The sequence below is a fragment of the Myotis myotis genome, unplaced genomic scaffold (assembly GCF_014108235.1).
Source record: "Myotis myotis isolate mMyoMyo1 unplaced genomic scaffold, mMyoMyo1.p scaffold_m19_p_1, whole genome shotgun sequence".
Classification (NCBI taxonomy): Eukaryota; Metazoa; Chordata; class Mammalia; order Chiroptera; family Vespertilionidae; genus Myotis; species Myotis myotis.
Genome location: NW_023416313.1, coordinates 92,993,560 through 93,010,384, shown reverse-complemented (window position 1 = coordinate 93,010,384; position 16,825 = coordinate 92,993,560).

Genomic DNA, 16,825 nt, shown 5'->3' with positions numbered 1-16,825 from the left:
TTCATCTTTTAAACCAATTTAGCTTAGTATTATACTGTCAGTTCAATAGTCACAGGAGAAAAATTATTTTTCAAGGTAGAGAGGGCTCTTTCTCCCCAGTAGCTGGACTCTTATCCAGGGAAAGATAAAATTCAGCCACTATAATACATAATCTCTTGCTTTTCCAGTTGCCTCTGTAATTATCCTGTTACAGGCATTGATATGTATGGTAGAATGAGAGGAATTATTCCAGCAGATTTGCCCTTTGCTGCAGGCTGAAGTTTGTTCCAAGTAACTTGCTTCTTAGCATCCTTGGGAAGTTTTTGGCAATCACAGAGTGTCTGGCACCTGCTGATCTGCTCAGGATGCTAACAATGGCAGGTCTCTGCAGTCACTCATCAACTCTAGCACTGAGCTCTGAATTCAAACAGAGTTGTTTGGTGAGTCTCCCTGTCTTCTTTCCTCCTCTCTTCTCTGTGTCATAACACAGCACTCTTCTCTCCTGGCTGCTTAAATTGCTGCTTTGTAAAGGGAAGCATTTCACCCAGCCAGCATGGCTCAGTGATTGAGCATTGACCTATGAACTGACAGGTTGCAGTTCAATTCCCAGTCAGGGCACATGCCTGGATTGTGGGCTCGATCCCCAGTGTGGGGTGTGCAGGATGCAGTTAATGGATGATTTTCTTTCATCATTGATGTTTCTATCTCTCTCTCCCTCTCCCTTCCCCTCTGAAATAAATAAAAATATATTTTAAAAAAACAAAATATAAAATAAAGGGAAGCATTTCTACTTCCTCCAGACAAAGACTGGGTGTACTTTGAGTTCTGTATTTTACAGTGTACTGTTTTAAAGCACCCAAGCTGAGTCCTGGCTGGGTGGCTCAGTTAGAGCGCTGTCCCGTATACCAAAAGGTTGTGGGCTTGATTCCTGGTCAGGGCACATACCTAGGATGTGAGTTTGATCCTTGTCAGGGCATATACAGGAGGCAACCAAATGATGTTTCTTCTCTTCTCTCTCTCTCTCTCTCTCTCTCTCTCTCTCTCTCTCTCTCTCTCTCTCTTCATCTCTCTTTGAAGTCAATGGACATATCCTTGAGTAAAGATTAAAAAAACAAATAAATAAAAGTACCAAAGCTGAAATGATGGAAAGTAGATTTGAAGATAAGGGACCTCACCAAAGGTGACTCTCAGGTAAAGCAATATATGGAGCAAATAGGAATGACAAATGCTCTGTCACCAGCTTGTTTATAAACTTGACCCCCATAAGTTCAGGAAGTGTCTTGTTCATCTTTGTAACTTCAGCATGTAGCCTTGTGTTTGACACTTAGAGGGTACTTGATACATATTTGTTGCACTGAACAGAACACACATGCACACAAGCGAACCGGGGATGGTGGTGAACTAGCGACTGAGTACAACTGATGATGGGGCATTGGCGGAAGGAAGAAAATAGATTTCTCACCCCTGCTTTTACCCCCAGACATCTCTGTGATGTGTTCCTGTTTGAAGCTGTGTGTTTATATACCTTATTTGTACAAAGAACTCTAAATTGAACTATATTTCAAATCATTGAAATATTAACAATAATCCACTAACCCATTAGTGTAAAGAAAAGTGCTCAGAAAAATAGTTATTTTTATGATCACTCCATAAGTGTGAAGTGTTGCCTGTTATTTAAAATACGACTTGTACCTCTGACTCTGCCACAGATATGATAGTATTGGTGATGCCTTTAGTGCTAATAGATAAATCATTATCCTGATATTGGCTTCTGCTCATCATCTGCCTAGACTTTACAAAGATTTAAAAAAAGAGGGAAAAGCTGGCACTGTAATGGGCTTTCCTGATTTCTGGCAGCCATGAGCACCAAGTATCACTGTTGCTAACTTTATGGATATCAACATGGGTATTTTCTTACTTGGATAGTTTAGTGGTTGAGCGTTGACCTATGAACCAAGAGGTCATGGTTCAATTTCTGATAAGGGCACATGCCTGGGTTGCAGGCTTGATCTGCACTTGGGGTGTGCAGGAGGCAGCTGATCAATGATTCTCTCCCATTATTGGTGTTTCCATCTCTTTCCCCCTCTCCTTTCCTCTCCGAAATCAATAAAAATATATTTAAAAGAGAGAGAGAAAACAATGCTTTTCTAAAACCTATTTCTTTGAAAATCGGGTGTTTCATGCTTATTCAGAAGGATTGCCATCAGTGCACATGTCTGCCTGGCCTTGTCAGTGGCTTTCCCATCAAAGCCCTTTCTGAAAGGCAACGCTCTGGTACGCTCTTTCGGGAAAGGCAATTGCGAAAGGAGCCCTACCACTCAGAGGCCAATGTGCTCTTTCAAATTAGGAGGCCATGCTGAGGAATCCGCAGGATGCTGGTAAACGTTTCATTTTTAACGTGCTTGCTAGGGCGCGGCGGTGAGAAGTCCTGCGTGGTCTCTGAATTGGCTGCTATCAACCATGGAAAGCCGAACTGACTTAAATCAAAGATGGCAGAAAGACTGGGAGAGACACGAAGTTCAGGTTTAGACTCATTTTTCACATCTTCATGGTCTGAGAAGACACAGCCTCTTTGAGACTGAATGGTTTATGATCGTTATTATATTTAAAAGTATTTCTTTTTCCTAAAAATGTGATTTGACAATGGATTAGTAGTTTTTAAGATACTAGGAGCTAAGGACCTTTAAAATAAATTTTTTTGAAGGAACGTACAGCTAGGAAGTTAGTCATTTGGAATTTGGAGTAAAATTCTTCAACTTCTGTACAAGTAGAGAACAAATGTTCCCATGTCTTGTCTTGTAAGTCTTTCGATAATATAAGGGATGTGAGTCTCTTTAATTTAATCTTTATCATTAAAATATTTCTGGCTATGTTTGATAGATGAACAGATTAACAGTTAGGAATTCTAGACTTCAAAGTTGGCATTGCCATTTTCTAGCTTTCTTACTTTGGAGATATCACTTAATCCTTCTGAACCTCAGTTACCCCAAAGCATTATATGTGTTTATATTTAAGAAAATATGGATGCAGAAAATAAATTGTGTAATTGTTGGAGGATAGTGTTTGCTTTCAATCTCTATATCACATTTCTTTGAAAATTTTCCATTACTGATGTTCTTACAACAGAGTTGTAAAAAAAAATAAATAAAATAAGTAAGAAAGAAATACAGTTACAGGCAATCATAGGATAAGCTGGAATCTATGTCTAAAGAATGTCTTTTCACATCGGTGTCCTAAGGGATCAATATCTAGTCACACAAGAAAAACAAAATTATATCTGGAATACAAGCTAGTCCTGTAATTTGCTTATACTGACTATAATTAGACTATAAAAGTAATCCTTTTTAGTTATCTCTCTTATGTAAAATTTTTTTTAAATAAAAATCTACCTTGTGGGGCTTCTGTGAAGATCCAGATGTGATTGGCTTATAAAAACCTAAATTTTTTTAAAAAAGACTAAGAAATTTCATCAAAGAATTGGATTTTATTGGCTTTTGGAACACCTGAAGTAAATATTACCCAGTTACTGGCCAGTCTTTAGCAGAATTTTACATTTGCAAAACAGAATACTATCAAGTTGGAAATTGTTCTTATGTATCTTTCCAAACATTTCCTGCCTGTCTCACATAGGATGTCCAAAGCATGTGCAAGGAGCAGCTTACTAAACTATTTACTTGTTTTACTACGCTCCCACCTTAATGATTTTACAAGCATTTTCCCCTCCTCTAATTACTGAAGGAGTTTGTGTCAGATTGATATTAATTTTTTCTTTAATGTTTGAGCAAATCCCAAGTGAAATCATGTAAGCATAAAGTCTTGTGGGAAGCTTTTTCATTATAGATTCAAATTTTCTAATAAATATAGAGCCATTCAGATTTTCCATTGCCTCTTAAGGGAATTTTTGGCAAGTTATGTCTTTTAAGGAGTGTATACATTTTATAGACATTATTGAATATAATGGAATAAATTCTTCATAGTATTTCCTTATCTCCACTTTATAACCTGTCTGTGCTATAGTGACAGTCCCACTATCATTCTACTACCAGTAAGTTATGTTTTCTCTTTTTTTAAATAACTAGTATTGATAGTCTATCATTTTAATAATTTTTTCAAAGATGAAATGTTTGATATTCTTTTTTATTATTATTAATCTTTATTGTTGAGATTATTGCAGATGTCCCTCTTCCCCACCCACACCCCCCATAGCTCCCCTCCACCCGGTTCCCACCCCACCCCAGGCCTCACCACCCTATTGTCTGTGTCCTTAGGTAATGCATACATGCATATAAGATCTTTGTCTAATCTCTTTCTAAACCGCTCCCCATCCTCTTCCCCCTGATTCTATTCCATTCACCAGTTTATTCCGTTCATCAGATTTTTTTTATCCTTTTGATTTTTAGATTCAACTGTTGATAGATATGTATTTGTTGTCACTTTGTTGTTCATATTTTTTATCTTTATCTTTTTCTTCTTCTTCCTATTCTTAAAGAATACCCATCAGCATTTCATATAATACTGGTTTGGTGGTGATGAATTTCTTTAGCTTTTTCTTGTCTGTGAAACTCTTTATCTGACCTTCAATTCTAAATGAAAGCATTGCTGGATAGAATAATCTTGGTTGTAGGTTTTTGCTATTCATCACTTTGAATATTTCTTGCCACTCCCTTCTGGCCTGCATAGTTTCTGTTGAGAAATCAGCTAACAGTCGTATGGGCACTCCCTTATAGGTAACTAACTGTTTTGCTCTTGCTGCTTTTAAGATTCTCTCTTTGTCTTTTGCCCTTGGCATTTTAATTATGATGTGTCTTGGTATGGTCCTCTTTGGATTCTTTTTGTTTGGGGTTCTCTGTGCTTCCTGGACTTGTAAGTGGATTTGTTGCACCAGGTAGGGGAAGTTTTCTGTCATTTCTTCAAAAAGATTTTCAATATTTTGCTCTCTATCTTCTTCTGGAACCCCATAATTCGGATGTTGGTATGCTTGAAGTTGTCTCAGAGGCTCCTTACACTATATTCATATTTTGGGGTTCTCTTTTTCTTTTTGCTCTTCTAATTGGGTGTTTTTGCTTCCTTGTATTACACATCATTGATTTGATTCTCAGGATCTTCTAGTCTACTGTTGAATCTTTGTATATTATTCTTTATTTCAGTCAGTGTATGCTTAATTTCTGACTAGTCCTTTCCCATTTTTTTTGGGGGGGGGAGGGGGCATTTTCACTAAGTTCCTTGAAGGTATCACTAAGTTCCTCAGAGGTTTCTAGAAGATCCTTGAGTAAACTTATAACTGTGGTTTTGAATTCTATATCCAGTAGTTTGCTTTCTTCCATTTCTTCCATTTGTGACATGTTTCTTTGTCTCCACATTTTGGCTGCTTCCTTGTGTTTGTTTCTATGTATTGGGTAGCTGCTAAGTCTCCTTGAGATGACAGAGTGGCCTTGTGTAGTAGGTGTCCTATAGAGTCCAGTGGCTCAGCCTCCCCAATCACCTGAGGCAGACACTCTTGGTGCACCCCTTTGTGGGCTGTGTGCACAGTCTTGTTGTAGTTGAGCCTTGATTGCTGTTGGTATCACTGGGAAGAATTGACCTCCAAACCAATTGGCTGTGGGGACCAGCTGCGACTACAGTGGGAGAGCTGCTGTGCAGAAGACACCCTTATGGGGCAGGACTTGTTTCAGTGGGGCTTTGGTGCTCACTGAGTCTGCCCCTTGAGTGTGTCACTTATGGATGTGTAGAGTTGTAATCTGGTATGGTCTGACACTGACCACTGTGTACACTGGGTTCCCAGTGAGGTGCAAAGTCAGCCATTGCCTGGGGCCAGCCAGCAGGAGCTACAGAGAGATCTGCAGATTCCTCCTCTTTGTATCAGGTTTGGAAGTAGCCAGACAAGGCCCAGCTGTGAAGCAAGGCAGGCTGGTGCTGGTGCCAGATCTTGGTTCTTTTATTGATAGGTTTGGTGCTCACTGACCCTGCCTCCACTTATTTGACAGATTTTTAGCCCAAGAAAGGATAGGCCATTCATATGCAAAAGTTGCTGCACAGCTTGGGTGGGGTTGTAATTTGGGAGGGGCAGGATCTCACAGAATCACCAGGGCGCTGAAAATAGAAATGGTTGCCAGTCAGCCCGGCACCAGGGAGGTTCCAGCATGGGAACAATGACTGCTGTGAGAACTTCCATCTGGAAGAAAGCCACCCCCTCATTCCTGCCCTGATGCCAGACTGTCCAGTTTCTCCTCATATGTGTCTGGGTCCCCCAGAGCCTAGCCGGGCACTGGAGCTCAGAGCAAGCATGAGCTTGTAAATTCAGGTTGTGGTGCCAGCCTTTTAAGAGGAGCAGCTGGGTCTCCAGCAGCCTGTGTGTCACTCAGCCCCAATCCGCACTGGTTTTTACAGTCCGTAGTTCTTAATGCCCATAGGAACTTCTTTTCCCAGCTCTGGAACCCTGGGCTGGGGGTCTGGTGTGGGGCTGGGACCCCTCGCTCCTCTGAGCAGCCTCCGCAGAGGCTATCTCCCTCCCAATTAAAAAAGCAGCACTCCTGGGTGCCGGACCAGCCATTCCGCACTTCTGCACCTCCTACCAGTCTCAGTGTGCTATCTTCTTTACTTCTCTAGTTGTAGTACTTCCATTCAGCCACCTTTCCGGCAGTTCTGGATAATAGTTGTTCTGTATTTTAGCTGTAATTTCGATGTGGTTGTGGGAGGCAGAAAGTACAGGCAATTACCTATGCCCTCATCTTGTTTCTCCTTGGATATTCTTTTTATTGTTGTTGTTAATCCTCACCTGAGGATATTTTTTTCCATTGATTTTTAGAGAGAGTGGAAGGGAGGGGAAGAGACAGAGAGAGAGAAACATCTATCTGAGAGAGACACATCAATTGGTTGCCTCCCCCAGGGCCAGGGATCAAGCCTGCAATAGAGGTATGTGCCCTTGACTGGAATCAAACCAGGGACCCTTAAGACAGCGGGCTGACGCTCTATCCACTGAGCCAAATCAGCTTGGGCAATTTGATATTCTTCATTTGTTTTCTTCACAATGATTTCTGTTCTTTATTTCTTCTTTCTATTCACTTTGGGATTAATTAGATCTTCCTTTTCTAAATTCTTTTTTTTTTCTTAATTGAGTTTGTTGGAGTGACTTTGTTAACAAAACCATACAGGTTTCAAGTGTACAATTTAACAAAATACCTTTCTTAAATTCTTCAGGTCAATAGTTAGATGATAGATTTTCCTCTTTTTTAAATTTAATCATTTAAAGTAATAAATTTTCATCTTTTGCTATATTTTGATGTGTCTGTTTCATTATCCTTTATTTTGAAATGTTTTCCGGCTTGTCTTTGACTATTAAAAAGTGTATTGTTTAATTTTGAAACATTTGGGATTTTTTTTTTAGATGTCTTAGTGCTACTGATTTCTAAATTAACTCTGTTATAGTCAGAACAAATATTTTGTCATTTTTCAAACTTCTGTATTGTATTTTATGGTTTCGCACATAGTCTATTTTGATGAGTAGTTCATGTGCCATTAAAACTGATATGGGCCGAAACCGGTTTGGCTCAGTGGATAGAGCGTCGGCCTGCGGACTGAAAGGTCCCAGGTTCGATTCCGGTCAAGGGCATGTACCTTGGTTGCGGGCACATCCCCAGTGGGGAGTGTGCAGGAGGCAGCTGGTCGATGTTTCTCTCTCATTGATGTTTCTGACTCTCTATCTCTCTCCTTTCCTCTCTGTAAAAACTCAATGGAATGTATTTAAAAAAAAAAAAAAAAAAAAAAACTGATATGGATTATGCAGTACTCTGGTACAATGATTTATAGATGACATTGAGGAAAAGTTAGTGGATAGTATTTTTCAGATCTTCTGTATACTTAACTGATTTTTTGCCTACTTTACCTATTTACTGACAGCAATATTAAAAGACTCCAAATATGATGTCTATTTTTTTCTTTAATTCTGTTCATTTTAGCTTCACATATTTTAAAATTCTGCTATTACTGTATATGCATTTAGGATTGTTAGGTCTTCCTGATAAATTGTCTCTTTCACCATTATGCAATGTCTCTCTTTTACCCAACTAATACTTTTATCTCAAACACCACTTGGTAGTAATACAGCATCATGAACTCTTTTTATCCTTACTGTTCACACAGAAATCTTTTCAAACACTTTCATTTTTAACACATTTGCTTAATATATTCAAATGTGTCTTTCTAATTTATAAAGTACATTATCTATTTGGATCTTACTTTTATATACAGTCTGGTAATCTCAGCCTTTTAATTGCTTTGTTCAACCCATTTATATTCAATGTACCAATTCATATTATGTTTAAGATACATCATGCTATTTTTTCCCATGTGCTTTCTGTTTTTGCTTTCTCTGTTATTTCTTACTATCTTCTTTTGAGTTCATTGAAAAACTTTTAAATTTCAATTTTATTTTTTTTAACTATTTAGGTTTTAGTATTTTTAGTGGTTGCTCCAGAACATACAATATTCATCTTTAATTTATCAATGATTCTTTTAGCTTTATTATTGTACCTATTCACATTCTCTTCCTACTTACTTTTCCTATCACACTTCATGCTTTTCCCCTCATAAACTTAATTATCTTACTTCAGTATAATTCCATTTATCTGTCTCTCTCAGTTTTCCAGGCAATTGATTTCATTTCTTTTACTTCTATATAAATTATTCATCCCATCTTAAAATATTATTATTTCTACTTTAAATAAGCAGTTATCTTTGAAAAAATTATAAGAAAAATATTATTTTATACTTACCCACCTATTATTCCTTAATTTTGATTCTTTGTTATTCATTCCTCTGATATAGAAATGAGTTTCCATCATTTTCTATCAGTTCTTAGTTTCATCTAGTATCATTTTCCTAGGCTTGAAATAAATCCTTAGTTCTGCTGGCAATGTATTCTCATAGCTTTCATTTACCTTAAAATATATATAGTTCACCCTGTTTTTGAAGCATATTTTTATTTTATATAGAATTCTAGGTTGACAGTTTTACTTTTCCTTCAACACTTGAAAGATGTTTTTTCAACTGTTTTCTGGTCTTTATTTATTTATTTATTTTCTGTTGATAAGTCTGCCATAGTTTGCATCATGGTTCTCCCATACATCATTTTCTCTATTTACAAGATTTTATCTTTCTCTTTGATTTTTAGTAATGATGTGCCTAAATGTGATTTTGTTTTGGTAATTATCCTACTTGGGGGACATATTAGCTTTTGTATCTGTTTGTTAGTATTTTAAATTAAATTTGGGAAAATTTGGGCTATTATTACTTGTCCTTCTGTGATTCCAATAACATTGTTTATTTTTTTAAAGTAGTTTATTTTATATTTTTTAAAATATTAATCTTTATTGTTGAAATTATTACAGATGCCCCCTTGTCTTCCCAGTGACCCCCGCTCTCCCCACTTTTGTCCCCTCCCCAGGCCTTCACCCCCCTATTGTCTTTGTCATGGGTTATCTTTGGTTGATCTCTTCCCTCTCCCCTCCCCCATTCCCTTTGAGGTTCCTCAGTCTGTTTAATGCTTCTATGTCTCTGGATCTATTATGTTTGTCAGTTTATTTTGTTCATTGGATTCCACATATGAGTGAGATCATGTGATACTTGTCTTTCTCTGACTTATTTCACTTAGTATAATACTCTCCAGGTCCCTCCATGCTGTCTCAAAGATTAGAGATCCTTCTTCCTTCTTTTTTATAGCTGCACTAGAGTCCTCAGCCTGACCCGTACCCTCTCCAATGTGGGAGCCCTCGGGGGATGTCCAACTGCCAGTTTAGGCCTGATCCCACAGGCAGTTGGACAACCCTCTTGCAATCCAGGACCTCTGGCTCCTAACCACTCACCTGCCTGCCTGCCCTAACCACTCTGCATGCTGGCCTGATCCCCCTGAGTGCCCTCCCCTATTGGCCTGGTCACCCTAACTGCCCTCCCCTGCCGGCCTGGTCACCCTATTAACTTTCTTAAAAAATCTTATCCCCTTCACACACAATTGTATTTGACTTCCTTATTGACTTCTCCCTCTCACACAATTTTTCTCTCTCCTTTATGCAACACTTTTTCCTACTGACTCATCATTTATAAACTTTTCTTTTCTCCTTATTTCCTACTTCTGTTCATCATCCTTCTTCCCATCTTTCTCCTACCCTCCCTCCCTCCCCACATTCCTTCTTTCCTTTATCTTTACTCCTCTCCTCCCTCCCCTTTTCCTTCCTTCCCACCTTAATTTTTTTCTTCACTTCCTCCCTCGGACCTGCTTTGTTCCCTCCCCCATTTCTCCCTTCTTCCCACTCTCCTTTTAAGCTCTACCAGCTCCCCTTTAAAACTTTTCTTCCCTCCCTCTTTCTCTCTCATCCTATCTTTCCCATACACTCTTCTCTACTTACGTCCACTGTTCTAATATCTATCTACGTGCCTAATTATTCACTATCATTTATCTTTTTTCTTTTCTGACTCCTACTTTTAAAATCTGTCCCCAGTACACAACTATACTTGATTTTCATTATAGCTCCTACAGTTCACTCATACATCCTCTTTCCTTCTTTAACTCTGTTCTCTACTGACTCCTTTATAAAGTTCTTCCCTCCTTCCCTTTTTCCCCACTTTCCCCCTTCCTCCCTCACTCTTTTACTCTTTTTACAGGCTAATTAAACATTCTATGCTTTTCTTCCTTAGTACTGACTGCTTTCCTCTCTGGACCTGTAGCCGCCTCTGTTTGGGCACTTGGGCCCCTCTCCCACCGGCTTTGAGGGGCTGAGCGACAATGCAGCTGTGTCTTGCCTACTGTGGCCCGCACCTCCCCACTCCGAGTTGGGGGAGGGTCCAGCTGGCCCGGGCCTGCATCCATTGCAGGGACCGGGGACCGCTGCGTTATGTGCACGCACGTGTGCATTCATGCGTGCACGAGGCTTTTCTCCCGTTGAGCGTTGAGTGCCGTCGTGCCCGCTCCCACGCCTCCAGCGGCTCTCCGTCCGCTGCCCTCCGGAATTTGCAGGCCACGGGCATGCTTGTGCAGGCACGGTTGGGCCGGCTTGTCCTCGGAGGGCATTCCAGCCAGTATGCGAGCCCCCATCCGGGTCGGACTGGAAGATGAATGAATGGCCGTCTGGAGAAAGCTGGGTGGCTTCCCTGTGGTGTGAGGGTCGCCTGTGTGCTCTCTGTTGTCACGCCGGGGCCCTTCTGCCGATTGTGCCCCAAGAAGCGGCCTTCTGCTGTGCGGGTGTCACCTCTCGGTGGGGTTTGGTGGTGTCCACAGACAGAGTGCTCTCTAACAGGGCATGGTGTGGCCGGGGTGTTTGTCGGGCTTGTGTACCTGGGAGAAAAAGAGGACTCCGGTGAGCCTCACACAAGTCCCCCGTTGCTCCACCTGCTGGTCTGTCAATATGCAAATTGGTCATTACTCAGACACCATAACAGACAAATTAGCATATTCCCTCTTTATTATATAGGATAGTATTCCAGTGTGTAAATTTACCAGTTTTTTTTATCCCTTCATCGACTGATGGACACTTGGGCTGTTTCCAGATATTAGCTATTGTAAATAACGCTGCTATGAACATAGGAGTACATATATTCTTTCTGATTGCTGTTTCAGGCTTCTGAGGATATATTTCTACAAGTGGGATCACTGGGTCAAATGGCAGTTCTATTTTTAACTTTTAAGGATAATCCACACTGTTTTCCATAGTGGCTGTACCATTCTGCATTCCTACCAACCATGTACTAGGGTTCCTTTTTCTCTATATCTTCACCAGTACTTGTTGTTTGTTGATTTATGATGGTAGCCATTCTGGCAGGTGTGAGGTGGTATCTCATTGCCATTTTAATTTGTATCTCTCTGATCACTATTGACATTGAGCATTTTCATATGCCTTTTGCCCATTTGTATGTCTTTTCTGGAGAAGTATCTATTTAGGTATTCTGCCATTTTAAAAAAAAATGTTTTTATTGATAATTTCAGAAAGAAAGGATGGGAGACAGATAGAGAGATACAAACATTGATGAGAGAGGAACATCAATTGACTGCTTCTTGCACACCCCCTACTGGGATCTGAGTCCGAAACCCAGGTATATGCCCTCACCTGGAATCAAATCATGACTCCTGATTCATAGATCGTGGCTCAACCACTAAGCCATATTGGCCAGGCTGGTCTTCTACCATTTTTGAATTGGGTTATTTGACTTCCTTTTGCTGAGTTGTATGAGTACTTTATATATTTTGGATATTAACCCCTTAGCAGATGTATCATTGCAAATATGTTCTCCCATTCAATGGGTTCCCTTTTTGTTATGATGCTGGTTTCTTTTGCTGTATAGAAGCTTTTTATTTTGATATAGTCTCATTTGTTTATTTTTTTCTTTCTTTGCCTAGGCCAGGGTGGGCAACCCTGGCACGTGTGCCAAACATGGCACACCCGTAATTTTTACTGGCACACAAAACCCTCTCTTATAATCTTCCATTTACAATTGTGAATCTTTGTTCTCAGTGATGAATTTTGTTAAGTCTCGTAATAGAACTAGCCTGACGGATGAAAGTAGTAGCTCGTGCATATCTCTGAAGGTCACAAGATATAAACCTGATGTAAAATCTCTGTCATTAGTGATGCAGCAGCAAAAGTCCCACTGATAATATCAAATAGAGTCATAAAGTTTTCTGTCGGACTATCAGTATACATGTATACATTAAAAAATAAATGTATTTTTCATCATCATATACTGTGTCCTTGTCGCTCGAATGAATTTTATTATTTCTTCAAGGTTCTTCACATACGTACACCTTAAGAGATATCAATTAGGCGTAACATGTTCTCAAAAAATTAGGGTTGGCATGCAGAAGAATTTTGAGTCATAGATTTTGCTGGTTTTGGCACGCACTCAAAAAAGGTTGCCCACCCATGCCCTAGGCATTGTATCAATGAAAATTTTGCTACATTAGATGTCTGATATTTTGCTGCATATGTTTTTCAAGGATTTTTATGGTTTCATGACTTACATTTAAATATTTTATCCATTTTGAGTTTATACTTGTGTATGGTTGGTGGTCTAGTTTCATTTCTTTTGCATGTACTTGTCCAATTATCCCAACACCATTTATTGAAGAGACTGTCTTTACTCCATTATATACTCTTGTCTACTTTGTCAAATATTAATTGAGCATAATGGATTGGGTCGATTTCTGAGTTATCTGTTTTGTTCCATTAATCTATATGCCTGTTCTTATGCCAGTACCAGGCTGCTTTGATTACAGTGGCTTTGTAGTCTAACTTCATATCTGGTATTGTGATCCCTCCAACTTTGTTCTTCTTTCTCAAGGTTGCTGTGGCCATATGGGTTGTTTTATGTTTTGTTGTTGTTGTCCCATATAAATTTTTGGAGTGTTTCTTCTAGGTCTGTGAAATGTGCCATTGGTATTTTACCAGGAATTGCATTGAATCTATAGAATGCTTTGGATACTATACTATGAACATTTTAATGATGTTAATTCTACCAATCCATGAACACAGTAAATTCTTCCACTTCTTTATATCTGCTTCTATCTCTTTTTTCAATGTTCTATAGTTTTCTGAGTACAGGTCTTTTACCTCCTTGGTTAATTTATTCCTAAGTATCTTAATTTTTTGTTGCAATGGTAAATGGGATTTTTTTTTTAGTTTCTCTTTCTGAGAATTCATTATTGGTATATAAAAATGCCAGTGATTTCCAGGACATTAATTTTGTATCCTGCTACATTGCCAAATTCATTTATTAAATATAGTAGTTTTTTGTGAAGTCTTTAGGTTTTTTTATGTACAATATCATGTCATCTGGGAATGACAATTTGGGTGCCTCTTATTTTTTCTTCTTGTCTGCTGTGGCAAGAACTTCCAGTCTATGTTGAGTACAATTAATGAAAACAGATAACACTGTGTTGTTCCTGTTCTTAGGGAAAATGGTTTTAGTTTTTGCCCATTGAGTATAATGTTTGCTGTAAATTTGTTAATTATGGCCTTTATTATGTTGAGGTATGATCCCTCTATTCCCACTTTGCTGAGAGTTTTTATCAAAAATGGATGCTAGGTTTTGTCGAATGCCTTTTCTGAATCTATTGATATGATCTCGTGATTTTTGTCTTTCAGTTTGCTTATGTGATGTACTAGTATTACATTTATTGATTTGTGAATATTGTACCAGCTTTGCATCCCTGGAATGCAAAGTGGACGAGCTCACCTTCAACCAGTCACAGAAACTCCCTGAGACTGTTTAAACCCATAGGCTTGGCCTCTGGCTGTCTTCTTTGCAAAGGTCAAGATGGAGGGTGTGGCAGGCAGCTCCTGAGGGTGGTGCTGGCTGTATCACCTAAGGAAGGGATTTTTCCCTTTCGTTGCACTGCCGCTACTGAAAAGAGCTAGCTCCTCTCAGGAAATACGGCCGTTTAGGTTTGGGGATAAAACCGAATGCAACACTCCCAACTGCTGCTTTTCCACATCTCCCCCTAATGCTTCCCACCCCAGTCTCTCCTTAGGCACCTTCAGCCTGCACCACCCTCCCTGCAGCAAAGAAAGCCTCGGGTGAGTAGCTGTAAACAAACTCTTGTGCTCTACGTTTAAAAACAAAGCAAAACAGAAACTGAGGTTTTCTCTCTGGCTCTGGTCTACTGGCTCCAGATTACCTGGCAACCAACAGCCCTGCTGCCTTTCATGGGTGGATGTTATGTGGTCTTGGCTCTGGTGTTCTAGGCTGAGCTCCCCAGCCTGGGTTCCAGGCCTCTATCTTCTGAGGGAACAGATCCTCCCATGGCCCAGCGCTCCCTCCTCACTCTGCGCCTGCCGCCCTGGGAGCTGGGTCAGCCCCTTTCGTGCCCTCACCCTTCCTACTGGTCTCCAGTGTTTTCTGTCCTTTCTTGATCTGCCTCCTCCTCAGCTGGACCTCAGTAGGTAATTCTGGGCGTATGTTCCCCCTTTTAGTTTTATTTCCAGTCTGGCCCTGGGAGGAGGTGTAAGAAACATTTGCCTATTTGGTAGCCATTTTCTCTCCCCTCCGTTTATTTATTTATTTTTTTTACTTCAATCTTTTTTATGTTTTGTTGTTCTTCCAATTGGATAAATTCTCCTGCTCTCTTTTCAAGTACATAAACCCATTTCTCATTTTATCTCCAATCTGCTTTGAATTTTTTATCTAGTAAATGTTTCATTTTGGTTATTGTACTCCTAGAACTACTCTTTACATATAATTTTCATTTCTCTTCTGATATTTCTCCCCAGTGACCATCTATTATGACCATCTTTATATGTTCCTGAATGTATTTATAAAAGTGGTTATTGAAAGGACAGAATGGGACTGATAGCTGTGTCCCTAACTCTTCTTCCAAGAAAAAGCCACAGAATGTATCAGTTACTCAGCCTGCCCTTATCTCAGCCAATGGGAATGCAAGGAAAACAAACCCAAGGCCAAAAGTATGCTGACCACTCCCCTGTCTTTGTCTAACCAGACCCTAGCTGCACCCTGCCCTTGCGTCACTAGCCCCCAGCCCTCACTCAACCAACTGGAATCAGCCAAATCAGTAGTCCGAGTGGGCCATCACCCCCCCGCCCCCCAACCCCAAGCCCTATAAAGTCTTTGTTCTTTCAAGACTCGGGGCTCTCTTGCATCCTGCCGCTGTGCGGGTAATGGAGGCAGAGGGACTGAGCTGAGCTTGAATAAAGGCTCTATGCTTTTGCATCGGACTCGACGCTTCCTGGTGATTCTTTGGGGATCTTGAAATCTGGGCATAACAGTTATAATGTCTTCATCTGCTAATTCCAACATTTAGGTGGCCTCAGGGTCTGTTCTGTTTATATTGATTATTGTTTCTCTTGACAATGGGAACCATATTTCTGTTTCTTCACATGTACAGTAAAGTCTGACTGACACTGGAAGTTGTAGATGTTACGTGTAGAAACTGGAATCTGTTTCCTTTCTCTAAAATATATTGATTTTTGGTCTTGTACAAAGTCAGTTTCTGAATGATCATGTTCAACTTGCATTAATTCTTACACTTTGTTAGATTAGACCTGTGGAAAGCCAAGGTATTTCCTAAGCTGTTCAAACTGACAAATCTCCAAACTCTTGTCTTCCCTGTGGATTTCCATGAGTTGTGGGTTTAGAGTTTATAAAGACAGGCATAGTGGAAGCTGTTAAATTATGGTCCTTTCTTCTAAGACATAGCCTCTCTGGTGTTTCAGCAGTGTCAGTATTGTATACTGGGACATTACCAAGGTCTCTCTCATCTGATTGAATGAACTCCAAAATCTACCAGCACTGCTTGATCTCTGTATCTCTGTTTTCTCTCAGGCTGGTAGCAGCAAACCTCTGGTAAGCCTTGAGTACTGCTCTGTGAATGCACAGCCCAACCCTGAGTAATGGCTTGTGAGGAACACACATGTAGACTTGTTAGTCCATTTCCCCGACACCCTGCCAGTTCTCTACCCTCTAAGACCCAGCCCTTCAGGTTTCAATAGCTGCAACAATGTCACTCTGATCTTTGCTTCCTCAGATCAGCAGAACTGCTGTACTTTGCTTGGGTTCCCACCCCCTGTGTGAGTCAGGAAATTGTCCTCAGGCAGAGTTCCAAGGTAATTATGGTGCTCACCTCATGGGTTATTCTTCTCTCAAACATTGCATTCCTGTATATTCTGCTGTCCATTGCCTCAAAGTTATTGCCTCATATATTTTGGCTAGTTGTTTATAAAAGATACCTGGTCCTGTTGAGGTTAGAAGTTGATCTCCCTAAATTCTTTCTATAAATTCCTTTTATCTGTTTTTCCCGTAACCTCCAGATGTTAACTTTCTCTTATTCATTGCTTTTTCCAGTTAG